Here is a 15,646-nt window from a genome sequence, read left to right on the forward strand (position 1 = left end):
TCTGACCACTCCTGGTACCATGTAATGTTTGTTGTTCAATTAATGAAACTGTGTCTAACAAAACATCTTTTATTTTACAGAACGGTCCGCACATGGTGCAACTTCACAACATGACTAGGCGTCTCCTTCAGGTAGGACCAACACCTACAGGTAAGTACTTCACTACTGACATCTAGTGATTAGACTAGGTATATGCACATATCATGAAATACTTATCATGACAGCTTTCTTATGGTAGAGTCATGAACACTGACCTTAACTGAGGCAAGTGAGGCCTGCAGTTCTTTGGATGTTGTTGTGGGGTCTTTTGTGACCTCTTGGATGAGTCGTCGCTGCACTCTTGGGGTAATTTTGGTCGGCTGGCCACTCCTGGAAAGGTTCACCACTGTTCCATATTTTCTCCATTTGTGGATAATGGCTCTCACTGTGGTTCGCTGGAGTCCCAAAGCTTTAGAAATGGCTTTATAACCTTTTCCAAACCGATAGATCTCAATTACTTGCTTTCTCATTTGTTCCTGAATTTCTTTGGATCTCAACATGATGTGTAGCTTTTGAGGATCTTTTCACTTTGTCAGGTAGGTCCTATTTAAGTGATTTCTTGATTGTGAACAGGTGTGGCAGTAATCAGGCCTGGGTGTGGCTAGCGAAACCGAACTCAGGTATGATAAACCACAGTTATGTTTTAACAGCTTGGGGGGGGTGTAAGCACTTTTTCACAGAGGGCCATGTGGGTTTGGATTTTGAAAACCTTAATTTAAAAACTGCATGTTGTGTTTACTTGTGTTATCTTTGATTCATATTTAAATTTGTTTGATGATCTGAAACATTAAAGTGTGACAAACACGCAAAAAAAAAAAAAAATCAGGAAGGGTAGCACTAAATAACAGTGGTGTGCATCCCACTTGAAAATGACTTCTTGATTTGCAAAAAAACTGTCATAAAATAGTATTTTTTTTCTGTCTTTCTTTTTTACAACACAGAGAAGGAGGTGACCAATATGAAATAGCATATTATTGTTGTGGTGAATTTGAAAGCGGCGACACTGGTTTAAAGCAAGTTGAAAGGATGACCCCTGACTCTGACAGTCGGCTTGTGAATCGGGCACACAGCAGAGTGTTTCACTTTTTCCTGTCTGTTTCCTCAAATTTACCAATTTTATTACCGAACCAAAATATACCAAACCTAAAGGAATAGGGATACGTTCACAACCTGTGTGCGCAGTATATGGTGGTATTTTGGCCAGCTGGGAACTCGTGAAGAGCTTATAAAATGTAGCAGCCCGGTTGAAATAATAAAGGATTTAGCTCCTCCACTGATGTTGTACTATTTCCTCTTTGTTTATTGTTCTTATTAATTCCACCACACCATCACAACACCGTAAGAGCTAGAACAGATGAATAAACCATATTGGAATTTGTAAATAATTCACATTCATAAAAATGAAACAAAACAATTGACCATATAGCAAAAATTACGAAATTAATGCTAACATTTATCCTAGAAAACATAAAGTTACTCATAAATCAAGCAAATATATATAAAACAATCACAAAGACAAAGTACACTATATTTATACAAGTATAAATATACATGGATACCTTGTTCTCCCTTCCAACCAGGTGCTAAACAATAAAGACAAAAAAAAATACAAAATACTACAAAAATAAAACAACAAACAGTGTGTAGATGCCTAAATTCACTTGAAAGTATCCTTAATACTATTGTTAATCTCCGTGAATCCGTAACCGCATGGTTCCGTGTCTCCGTCTGTCTGTGATCTCCCGTGTATGCGTCTGTTTTGCACTCTAGCGGTCCGTTTTGCATTTCCGCCAAGCCGCCTTTCAAAGTAAAGGTCTCTAGGCATAATAACTTAAAGTGGACAACATTCCGAAATAAAATAAACACATAACTTGTATTAATAAAATATAGAATTACAGTAAATAACAGAATGTTAATCTGCAAAACTAATTCAAATAACTGAGGGTTATTTACACTCCCACCAAATCATGAGTGACTAAATTTTTAAACTTTAATCATGAATGATTTCTCTCCCTTATTTTTTAATGAATTAGCCATTATTACTTAGCCTAGATATAAAGAAAACAAAGAACAAAGCATATTCTATTATGAACTGCTTTACTCAAAGGATATGTCAAGGAGTTCAAGCTGCTTCCAGCAACAGGACCAGCTTCTGCACTGGACGCTCAACTGTTGATGGCTTGTGCAGACGTTTACCATCCTTCCCCAGTTTTCTGTCTCCAAAACGTATCTTCACTCTTCTCACCAAACCATCCTTGTCAACGACAGTCTCAATAACTTCTGCCAAACGCCACTTATTCCTGGGCAGATCGTCTGCCTTCTCCAGGACTATATCCCCAACTTGCATGTTCCTTCTTGGTGTAAGCCAGCATTGTCTTGTTGCAATGTTAGACACATATTCCTTCTGCCAACGGCCCCAAAATTGCTCTGCTAAGTATTGGACATGTCGCCATCTCTTACGAGCATATATATCTTCTCTGACAAACTTGCCAGGAGGTGGTAAGTGTGATGATATTTGATTGTTGTTACTTAAGAAAGCCACTAGATGGCACTGTGTTAAGTTATGTGTGGAGTACTATACAATTAAAATAAAAGAGAAGAAACCTAGCACATGTAAAAGCAAGAAATAAAAAGACAGACATGTTGTGACAGCACAGAAGACTCTTTATTAACAATGTCAAACAGAACATGGTACCAGGAGTTAAATCAAGAAAAGAACAGCCTTTTGTGAAAGCAACATAATGGATACCTTGAAGCCACCGGAGAATTTAAAGCTCACGGGAAATGTTGACAGCAACTGGCGCAGTTTCAGGCAGCACTTTGAGCTATACATGACAGCCATTGGGATGGACACAAAGCCAGAAACACGTAAGGTTGCTTTACTACTTACGATTGCTGGTCCACAGGCTATTGAAGTGTATAATACCTTTGTCTTTGATGAGAATGAAGACAAAAACAAGCTTGATGATGTGTTAGCCAAATTTACTGCTCACTGTTCACCCAAAAAGAACGAAACTTATGAAAGATATGTATTTCGTTCACGTGTGCAGCAACAGCAAGAAACGTTTGATAACTTCCTGACTGACCTCAGACTCAAAGCAAAGACATGCAATTTTGACCAGCTAAATGAATCTATGATAAGAGATCAAATCGTCTTTGGCATCAGTGATGCAAAGGTCAGACAACGTTTACTGAGAGAAACAGAGCTCACTTTGCAAGAGGCAATTAAAATTTGTCAGGCCAGTGAACTTGCTCAACTTCATGTGAAAACATTTGGTGAGATGATGCCAAAGACTGCGTCTTCAAATGCAGATGCCACAATCGGTGCAGTATCTTTCAAAGGAAAGCGACGCATGTCCAGAGCTGTAAAACAGAAGGATGGAGCTTATAGCTGCAAACGATGTGGTACCGAACATCTGCCTAAGCAGTGTCCAGCTTTTGGAAAACAATGTGCGAAGTGTAATGGTAAAAATCATTTCGCAAAACAGTGTTTTTCTAAAGGAAAAGTGAGACAAAAAGAGCGATCTGTCAAAATGATAGAAGAAACTGACCTGAGCGACACATTTTTCGTCGGCATGGTAAACTGTGAAAATATGCTAGAATCTGAGAACATATATAATGGACAGGTATCAATTGATGCACAAAGTCAAGAGGATGCTGTCAAAAATGACAAATGGATAGCACCACTGGAGATTAATGGAGCGCTGGTCACTCTCAAGCTTGACACTGGTGCAAAAGCAAACTTAATCAGCATGTCAGACATCAAAAAAATGACAGACAAGCCAAAAATCAAGAGAAAGTCAATACTGCTCAAGGACTACAATGGACAAAGCATTGACTCGTTAGGAATATGCAAGCTAAAAGTAGCAGTGAAAAACAAAGTGCATCATTTACTGTTCTCTGTTGTTGCTGAGAACCTGGAGTCCCTGCTTGGTGACAAAGCCTGCGAGAGCTTGAATCTTGTCAAAAGGGTGTACCACATTAACCATGACAACTCAGTGTTGAGCACAAGTAACTCTGTGGATGACATAATGCAGAGCTTTGCAGATGTTTTCAAAGGATTTGGTGTCTTACCTTATGTTTACAAGATCCAGCTGAAAGAAAGTGCACAACCTGTGGTGCATTCTGCACGTCGGGTCCCAGCACCTCTCAAGGATCGTCTAAAGAAAGAATTAGACAGGATGACCACATTAGGAGTAATCAAAAGAGTTGAAGAGCCAACGGACTGGGTGAACTCCATGGTGTGTGTGAAGAAAAAGAATGGAGATTTAAGAGTGTGCATGGATCCAAAAGATCTGAACGACAACATAAAGCGTGAGCACTATCAAATACCAAAGCGCGAAGAAATAATGAATGAAATGACAGGTGCCAAATATTTCACAAAGCTTGATGCCTCACAAGGATTTTGGCAAATACGTCTGGACGAGAACAGCTCAAAGTACTGTACCTTCAACACTCCATTTGGTAGATATTCGTTTCTCAGACTACCATTTGGAATTGTCTCTGCATCAGAAATATTCCACAGAGCGATGGAGAACATCATTGAAGGACTTGAAGAAGTCAGAGCATACATAGATGACATCATCATTTGGGGATCTTCACTTCAGGAGCATAATAACAGACTGACCAAAGTGCTGCAGAAAATCAGATCGAGTGGATTGAAACTAAACAAAAACAAATGTCAGTTTGGTGTGCAAGAACTTGTGTTTCTGGGAGATAAGCTGTCAAGTCAAGGGATACAGCCAGACAACGAGAAGATCAATGCCATTCTAGAAATGAAAAGTCCTACAGACAGAAAAGAAGTACAGCGTGTGATGGGTATGGTGAACTACATAGGAAAGTTCATTCCGTATCTTTCGGCAAAAACATCATGCCTACGAGAACTCCTACAAAAGACAACAGACTTTGTGTGGACAGATGAACATGAGGCTGAATGGCAGCAGTTGAAATTAACGTTGACCTCTGCACCCATATTGCAGTTCTTTGATCCAACTAAGAAAACCAAAGTGTCCACAGATGCCTCCAAGAATGGTCTTGGTGCAGTTTTATTGCAAGCTGATGATGATATCTGGAAACCAGTAGCGTATGCAAGCAGATCCATGACTGATTCTGAGTGTCGATATGCACAAATCGAGAAAGAGTGCTTAGGATTAGTCTTTGGGCTGGAGAAATTTCATAACTATGTATATGGTCTTCCCACCTTCACTGCTGAAACAGATCATCGTCCACTAGTTGCCATTATTAAAAAGAATCTGAATGAAATGACACCAAGGATTCAAAGACTAATGATGAAATTGCAGAGGTACGATTTCGATTTGGTTTATACGCCTGGCAAATACTTAGTGCTGGCAGATACCCTCTCACGAGCACCCATAAGAAGCAGTGAGAGTGCAACAGAAGAAGATGTTAAGATTCATGTGAACATGGTACGTACTGCTTTTCCTGTGTCAGATGCAAAGTCAAAGCAAATAGCAGAGGAAACCAAAAAAGACACTGAATTGCAAGCTGTCATTGACAACATGGATAATGGATGGCTGAGGGGTTCATCTCCAAAATACAATGACATCAGAGGTGATCTTTGTGTTGTGGATGGAATTCTCCTGAAACAAAACAGAATCGTCATTCCACAAAGCTTGAGACAAGACATACTATACAGAATTCATGAAGGTCATCTCGGTGTAGAAAAATGTAAGAGGAGAGCGAGAGATACAGTTTTCTGGCCTGGAATGAACAAAGACATCGAAAATCTGGTGAGACAGTGTGACACGTGTCAGAAATTCAGAAATAAGCAAATCAAAGAGCCAATGATAATTCCAGACTTACCAGCATCACCCTGGGAGAAGGTTGGAATGGATCTCTTCCATCTGAAAGGCAATAATTATCTAGTGGTGATCGACTACTACTCAAATTATCCTGAATTGGCTTTACTATCTAGCATGTCTACAAAGTGCGTAATTACACATGCAAAATCAATTTTTGCAAGACATGGCATACCACAGACTGTCATCAGTGACAATGGCCCATGCTTCAGCAGCAAAGAATGGCAAGAGTTTTCAGTGCAATATGACTTCAAACATGTCACTTCTAGTCCAGAGTATGCTCAGTCAAATGGCAAGGCTGAGAAAGGTGTTCATATTCTCAAGCAACTTCTGAAAAAGGCTGCTGACAGCAAGTCTGATCCATACCTTGCTTTGCTCAATTACAGAACCTCTCCATTGGAGTGTGGTATGGCTCCAGCTGAGATGCTGATGAATCGGAAACTTCGCACCACACTGCCATCTTGTTCAAAACAAAAAGGGCATGTCACAATGGAGCAGAAACTCAAGCAATTGAAAGAAAAACAAAAGTTCTACTATGACAGGTCTGCAAAACGTCTGCGACCACTGGTGATGGATGACGTTGTCAGAATCAGGAGTGATGAGAACTGGAGCAAAAAGGCTACAGTTATGCAAGAAGTAGCTCCAAGATCTTATACGGTGAAAACAGATGATGGACAAATCCTCAGACGTAACAGACGTGATCTGCTAAAGACTGAGAAAGAAGTAGAAGACTTGGATCAAAGCAATGCTGTGTCTGACTCAACTGCGCTGTCCAAAACAACTGACCGCAAAACTGATTTGCACACAGATACTCAAACATCAGACAGTCACACAGTTGCACTTAGAAGATCTACAAGACATATTAAAAAACCTGATAGATTGAACCTGTAAGAAATTGCTTTAAATATAGGAGGAAATGTTATTATTTTTTTTTAGTTTATAAGTTTCATTAGCTGTTTAATAAGTGCAAGTTTGAATGTGTTATATAAATACATTAAGTTTATTTTTTGATGTTTTCTTTAAAGAAAGGGGGATGTGATGATATTTGATTGTTGTTACTTAAGAAAGCCACTAGATGGCACTGTGTTAAGTTATGTGTGGAGTACTATACAATTAAAATAAAAGAGAAGAAACCTAGCACATGTAAAAGCAAGAAATAAAAAGACAGACATGTTGTGACAGCACAGAAGACTCTTTATTAACAATGTCAAACAGAACAGTAAGTAGTGTTGCACGATATACCGGTACTAGAAAGGTATCGCGATACCCTGCTTTTAGAAACGGTACGGTTCTTCATTTTATTAGTACCGGTACTTTGAGTGCCAGCTGTATTTCCTAATGTGCGACAGCAGGGAGCAGTGTGTGTGCAGCGCGCTGCTTCTGAGGCACATTGAGTGCGTGTTTATTCCTGTCAACTGCGCAACGGCAGATGCACAAAGCAAAATATGGCATTATTTTGCTTACATTGCCGACAGTCAGGGCAAGCCCACGGACACCACAAAGCCCGTCTGCAAAATACGTTACAAAATAACGCAAGCGAAGGGAGCATCCAACTCGCCAAACATCCCGATTTGTACAGAGAATTTAAAGAGCGACAGGTTAGTGAATGTGATACCAGCGTTATGTTTATGCTCTCAAAAATTAAATGAGTGTTATTTATATTACTCATGCAAGCAGACATCCGCAAAGAGGTGTATTATTGAGTCTAATAAGTGATATCTGGTTGCTAAAATAAAATTAATTTTAAAAAACAAATATGTGAAGGGACTATACAATTATATTAAACCAATTTATGCTTTAATAACATTGCTCTAATTATTTACAGTAATCAATATTCTCACTGTCAAAACACTTACATGCAGGGCTTGATGACAGCCACTCCCACTAGCCACTTTGGCGAGTTGAATATAATTTAAGTTTACAGCCAAATGGTCGTCGAAGATCGTCGTAGCACAAAATTACAATCCAATCACACAATTCGTTATTTACATGCAGTTAGTGAAGGAGGGATAGGCGGAATTGCGCTGAATGACACACAACAGAAGCGCTCTCGCTCTCTCTCTCTCTCTCTCTGTCTGTCGCGCGCGCGATCAGTTTTCCACGCGTCTGAATAGTCAAATACACGTGCACACAGATGTCTAAATGTCCATCATGTGGAGTATCTCGCGTGAATACAGTCGGTTATGGCTTAAGTGGACGTAAACAGGTGGGTAATAACTGGATATTTGTCAGTTACGTCCATGCATTCAGCAGCCCAATTAAATAGGCCTGTCCATCATTAATGTTAATCAAACAACAAAACCTGTTAAATATGTTAAATAAACTTAGTGTATCTGAAAAAAGATTATTTTTAATTTACTACTGTTTTTGTAATTTGCTTCTTTGTTCTTTTATATAGCATAACACAAATAACTTGTTCTCATACTAGCTCATGCTCATACATTGTCCACCTCTTGCCCACCTGTACATACCAGCTGATATAAAATGTAATCTTGATTTGGGTGGTCAGTCTGCATTTAAAAGTTTGAAAGTGTTTTAAATCTTCTAAATCAAGTAAAATGACTCAAAAGTAATTTAAGCATAAGAAAGTCAGCTTTAATCATATAAAATGTAATTTACCAACATCAAAATTGTGGCCAATAAAAATGCTAGCCACAGTTCTGTCATATGTTATTTATTTACTTTTCCTACTGTTTTAGGTTTTTGCCATAGTATCGTTTAAGTATCGGTATCGTGATACTGAAGTTGGGTATCGTATCGAAGTCAAAATTTTGGTATCGTGACAACACTAGTGGTAAGGCTTGGGTAGTTTTCAGTGTGAGAAGGTGATTTGGGGTAAGGGGTACAGGACTTTTAGGATCATTCAGATTGTCTACTGTGAGCGGTCGGCTATTTACAATTGCCATCGCTTCGTAGAAGAAGGTCCGAAGGGAGGAATCATCAAGCCTTCCAAAAGATAAGGACAGAATGGAATGAAGAATATTTCTCACAGTTCTAATCTGTCTCTCCCAAACTGCTAAGAATGTTACCAGACGGTTGGCGTCAATCTCTTTCAAGGCCTTAGCGAACTCATTCTTGGCTCCAATGAAATTACTACCTTGGTCGCACCTTATTTGACGGACTGTTCCTCTGATAGCGATGAAACAACGTAGGCCATTAATAAAGGCGTCCGTGGTCATGTCATCCAGCATCTCAATATGGATGGCTCTGCAACAGAAGCAGGTAAAGAGAAGTCCATACCTCTTGAATGATTTACGACCTTGTCTGGTATTAAAAGGGCCAAAAACATCCATTCCGCAGTATGTGAATGGAGGAGATGGATCTATACGCTCTGAGGGCAGGTTTGCCATTTTTTGCTCTTCTGTGGGCCTGCGAAACTTGCGACATCTCACACACTGTCGTACAAAGGAGGCTACAGTTCTATTTACTCCTGTTATCCAAAATCCTCTTGATCTGATCTCATTTATAGTCAAGCCCTTTCCTTGATGCTCAGTTTTTTCATGACAATCAGCGATCAGAAGTTTTGTAAGATGGTGTTCCTTTGGAATTATCACTGGATGCTTAACTGAGTTAGAGACAGAAGCATTGCAAAGTCTTCCTCCCACCTTGAGCAACCCGTCATGGTCGACAAAGGCATCTAGATTGTATAGTCTGTTGCTGCGTGGGAGTTGCTTGCCCTTACGGAGTAAGGCTATTTCGTCTGCATACATCTGACTCTGTAAATCCTTGATGATGATGCACCTTGCATTCTCACGTTCTGCCACGGTACTGTGGTGACTTGACTTGTCCTTTTTGACTCTACGAAGTAGACGTGCAACTGCCTGGATGACTTTGGACCATGAGGAGAACTTTGTAAGACGGTTAGATAAGCAGGAATACTGTACTGTGTGGGTGTTCAGTGATTGTGCCTTCTTGACCTCTGGGTCTCCAATAGGAAGTTGTGTGTTCACATCCACAGGCGGAGGTATTTGTCTTTCCCACAAGACATTCGGTCCTCTGAACCAGCTAGAAGTAACCAGATCATTAACACTCATACCTCGTGATGCATAGTCGGCTGGATTTTCATCAGAGGGAATGTATCGCCACTGTTCAGGAGTTGTACTGCGATGAATTCTCTGAACTCGATTTGCAACGAACGTATGGAAGCGGCGAGCTTCGTTGTTTATGTAGCCTAACACCACTTGAGAGTCAGTCCAGAAATATGCCTTTGCATCTGCAAGGTTCATTTCTTCCCTTAGCATATCATTCACAGCAACTGACACAACTGCAGCAGTCAACTCTAACCGAGGGATTGTTGTGACCTTAAGTGGGGCTACTCTAGATTTTGCCATGAGCAAAGAACAATGGATGTCACCTTCTTCGTTCTCAAGCCTAAGGTATGAGCACTGGCCATATCCTCTCGTACTAGCATCCGAGAAGTGATGAATCTCTCTTGTTGTGATTCTCCCAAACCCAGCAGGCACAATACAACGAGGCACTTCAATCTTATCCAAGTTAACAATATCAGCCTTCCACTGCTCCCACCTTGGCTGCAAACCATCAGGTAAAGGATCATCCCAGCCCATGCCATTTCTGCACATTTCTTGAAGAACAGCCTTTCCTTTGAGCAAGAATGGCGCAAGAAACCCTAAAGGGTCGAACAATGAGGCCACTGTTGACAGTATGCCTCTACGGGTTGCTGGTTGGTCCTTTAGGTTGACACGAAATCTAAAGTTATCCTGTTCCAGATGCCAGTAAATGCCCAAGGCTCTTTCCAAAGGCTGGTCAGCGAGGGAAAGATTGACAGCTGTAACATCTACAGCACACTCAGAGGGTGGCATGCTCTCCAAAACTGCCTTGTCGTTAGACACAAACTTATGCAACCTTAAACCTCCTAGTGCACAAAGCTGGCGAGCTTCTCGAGCCAACTGGATGGCCTTCTCTGCACTTTCAATGCTGGAAACTCCATCATCCATGTAGAAGTCTCGCATAATGAATTGCGAACCTAGGGGGTAGAGATGTTCACCTTCTCTCGCAAGATGTTTCAGTCCGTAGTTTGCGCACCCAGGGGACGACGAGGCACCAAACAGATGTACTCTCATACGGAATGTTTGAGGCTGTGAGTCAAAATCTCCATTTCTCCACCAAAGAAATCGTAAATAATCTCGATCTGCTTTGTCAACATGGAACTGGTGGAACATCCGCTCAATGTCACACATTAAGGCTACTGGATACTGTCTAAACCGCAAAAGAATGCCAGTCAGGCTGTTCATCAGGTCAGGGCCTGTGAGAAGATGATCGTTCAAGCTGGTTCCCTTGTATTTGGCAGAACAGTCGAAAACCACTCGCAATTTCCCTGGCTTCTTCGAGTGATATACTCCGTGATGAGGGATGTACCATTTTTCTCCTTTCTTTCCTTCATCAATGACTCCTTCAGCTTCACCGTTCTCTATTACTTCTTCCATGAACTTCACATAATGCTCTCTGTACTCCTGGTCTTTCATTAATTTACGCTTTAGATGTTGAAGTCTCATGACAGCAAGAGGTTCATTATCTGGAAGACAGGGTCTTTTCTTGAATGGAAGGGGCATTTCCAAGTGGCTGTCTTTGTTCATTCTGATATTTTCTTCCAGTTTATTCAAGAACATAATGTCCTCTTGAGACACCACTCTTGTGTTTTCTTCAGTACTCTTGAAATCTGACTCCAGCACTTTGATTACATCAGCTGGCGTTACAGAAGGAATTTCCTTAACAGATACTCTGTGACACATGCTTACACTTTGTGACTCATGATGTGTCGAAGAAGGGCCCACAATACTCCATCCAAGATCTGTGCGAACAGCATATGGTTCGTTGTCTGCTCCAAGAATCACTTCTCTGGGTGCTAATGCTCTAGAACAATTATATCCTATTAATAGACCAACCTCACAATCCTGAAGTGGGGGAATTATATCTGTCAAAGGAGTGAGATGTTTCCAACACCTGGCTGTCTCACTTGTAGGGATGTGCGCATGGTCCACAGGGATACATTCCTTAGTGTACGCAGGGGGTAGCTCTAGAACTATTGGGGAATTGAAGCCTCTGACTCTAAGACCAGAAACTCGTTCACTTGATATCAATGAATCCTTCCCAATCATAGTAGTGAGCTTAAGTGTCACTGGGCATGAGTCAACCTTTAGACTTTGACTTACTGCACATTCAATGAAGACAGTGTCGCTTTGTGTGTCTAACAGAGCATAGACAAGTTTCTCAGAAACTGGGTCATTTTGTGAGGACAACCACACTGGCACGATCATTGAGGTGTTAACAGATGTGCATCCAGATTCTACACTTAAAGATGTTGTCACGACCCTTTCGTGTGCATTCTCTGGGCTTTGAACAGAGGAGGACTTCATCTTTCTAATGAAGCTGTCATCATGTAAGCAGGTAGGATGTCTTCCCTTGCAGACATCACAGCTATGTCTGGAACAACAGTCTCTGGCATTGTGACCAAACTTTAAACATCCGTAGCACAGCTTACTATCTTTTATAAACCTTCTCCGTCCTTCAAGAGACTTTGTAGAGAACTTAGAACAATCATGAATGTGATGTTCACTGCTTTGACAGTACAGACATGGTTTAGAGACTTTACTAGTGGTCTTCGGATTATCATGCTGTGTGACTAACTTTGTATGGAAGACACTGGCTTTGTTCTTACCAACCTTGAGGTTATGTTTCTCCTTATTAGCTTCAGAAACATGAAGAGCATAGAAGGAAGTGACTGGATTGCAGGCTACCTCGGCCTCAACTGACATGAAGTTAGCAAAATCGCAGAAAGTTGGGAATTCTTGAGTCTCACTCAGCGTTTGCGTAGCTTGACGATTCCAGCGGGCAGCCGCCCAGTCAGGAAGTTTGTTTACAAGTTTCCTATTTTCCTCACAGTCATTCAGTATTTCCAGTCCCTTAACATGAGGTATAGCGTCCTTACATGCATTCAGGAAATCTGAGAAATTTCTGAGTCCTTCAGCGTCCTTGGGCTGGATTCTGGGCCAGTTTGCGAGTTTCTCTCTGAATGTTCTTTGTATAATGAACGGCTGTCCATAGCGATCTTGAAGTCTTTTCCATGCATCTGTGTAAGCTTCTTCATCGTTTCTGTAAAAGATGCCTTCTAGAGTTTTCCGAGCAGAACCAGTGACATACTTCTTCAAGTAGTATAACTTATCTGCTGAGGAGATATGTCTTTTGTCAATGAGTGATTGGAATGAAGCTTTCCACTCAATAAAATGAATGGGGTCACCACTGAAGACTGTAGGCTCTGGCATAGGAAGCCTGTTCAGCGTTATACTGTCTTAGACGGCTTGCGCGAGCAAAGACACGTCAGCACTGGGAGGTGGTGATGATACCTTTTCATTGAGTGTTGGCTTAATAGAGGATGAATGCACAGGTTCTTGTGGGGGAATGCTTACAAGTTGCTGCAGCCCATCGATCTGGTTAGCAGAGTGAATGGTTTCTTCCTTGTCATACACTTCTAGTCTTGCTCTTGCTGCTCTTACCTCCTTTACTGCTTGTAATCTTTCAAATTCACTTCTTTGAGCATCAAGTTCTCTCCTTTGCTTCTCTTCTAGAAGTTGTATTTTTTCCCTTTGTTCCTTTTCCTCCATTATCATTGCATATTCTGCTTCCTTAGCAGCAAGCTCTGCTGCTGCCTCTATTCGTTTGGCCATCAGGATGGAGTTCAGTGAAGGTTGACTTATGGGCATACTTGGCTTGGAGCTGACACGTGAGACCGTAGAACCGTAGACAGAACGAGCATAATCTCTATCAAGCAATTCACGAAGACGCTCTCTTACTCTTTCACCGTCAAAGTCCCCATCAACACCTGAAATCCTCTCATAAGCAATCTTTACGATGTCCTTCGTCACAGCATCGCATGCATCAATTTGTCTTCTTGTATCAGTAGATGGAGTAACATAACTTCGAACTTTCATGTATGCATTCATCACACAGTCTCTTTCCTTTTCCAATGTGTCTATAAGTGTTGCTAGTTGAGTGTCTGAAATGTCTCTTTTCAGCTGCTCTCTTGCCTTTCGAGCCTCAGCTTTCCATTTTTCATATGCCTGCATAAGCTTTCTCTCTGCCTTTTGCGACTCCTCCTTTTGATATGCAAGCATTTTTCCTGTTGGAATTCGTTCACGGACAGAGCGACGTACTTCATCTGTCTTTACAACTTCAGATTCATCTTCTATCTCATCATCATTATCTTTGTTTAGTGCAGTTTTTAATACTTCAATTTCTTTCACAGGAGTGCACGACTTGGATTCTTTGTCCGTCATCATTTACATCAGCAAATGGAATCAATGGAATCAAGCTCTTACTGTAGCAGCCCGGTTGAAATAATAAAGGATTTAGCTCCTCCACTGATTTTGTACTATTTCCTCTTTGTTTATTGTTCTTATTAATTCCACCACACCATCACAACACCGTAAGAGCTAGAACAGATGAATAAACCATATTGGAATTTGTAAATAATTCACATTCATAAAAATGAAACAAAACAATTGACCATATAGCAAAAATTACGAAATTAATGCTAACATTTATCCTAGAAAACATAAAGTTACTCATAAATCAAGCAAATATATATAAAACAATCACAAAGACAAAGTACACTATATTTATACAAGTATAAATATACATGGATACCTTGTTCTCCCTTCCAACCAGGTGCTAAACAATAAAGACAAAAAAAATACAAAATACTACAAAAATAAAACAACAAACAGTGTGTAGATGCCTAAATTCACTTGAAAGTATCCTTAATACTATTGTTAATCTCCGTGAATCCGTAACCGCATGATTCCGTGTCTCCGTCTGTCTGTGATCTCCCGTGTATGCGTATGTTTTGCACTCTAGCGGTCCGTTTTGCATTTCCGCCAAGCCGCCTTTCAAAGTAAAGGTCTCTAGGCATAATAACTTAAAGTGGACAACATTCCGAAATAAAATAAACACATAACTTGTATTAATAAAATATAGAATTACAGTAAATAACAGAATATTAATCTGCAAAACTAATTCAAATAACTGAGGGTTATTTACAAAAATGTGTAAAGGAGTCAAAACTGCTGTTGAAATCCATCCGTCACACACAAATGACTGCTGTGTGGAGACGCACATCTGATGCCTGCGATGGGGAAACTCGCGACTATGACGAGAAAAAACAATATGTGTGAGGATTCTGTCCTTTTTAGGGTCTCATCTTCCTGTTTTTGGTTCGTTTACATGTCTTTGGTCCGTGTTGCGTTCATATATCATTCGAACCGCACCAGAGTTTTTGTTTGGAAGTGGGCCGAGACCCATCTTTTCAGCGGTCTCGGTCCGCTTGTTTGGTGCGCACCAGGGTTCGGATGGCAGCGTTCACAAATGTTCAAATGAACCGCAATAACAGAGCAAACGCACCAGGGTTCGTTTTAATTGAACCAAACATGACAAGTGTGAATGCACCCTCAGAGATCCAGCGTGAGGGGTGTTCCTAAAGACTATAGGCCGCATTTACACTGCAAGTCTTAATGCACAGATCCGATCTTTTGACCATATCCGATTTTTTTGGACGACGTGCTTACATTTCTTTTAAAAGTGACCTGTATCGGATGTGTCCTTTTTACACTGCACTTGGCGAAACGTACCAAAAATAGCCTATTTGACATCACAAATCAATTTCAATGGTACATTGAGCTTAATTTATTGACATGAATTCATATAGAAACCCTTTTAATGCAATAGTTACATCCCTGCATAAAAATAATACAAATTCTTCACGACACAATACGTAC

Source organism: Chanodichthys erythropterus, chromosome 23, assembly GCF_024489055.1.
Source record: "Chanodichthys erythropterus isolate Z2021 chromosome 23, ASM2448905v1, whole genome shotgun sequence".
NCBI lineage: Eukaryota > Metazoa > Chordata > Actinopteri > Cypriniformes > Xenocyprididae > Chanodichthys > Chanodichthys erythropterus.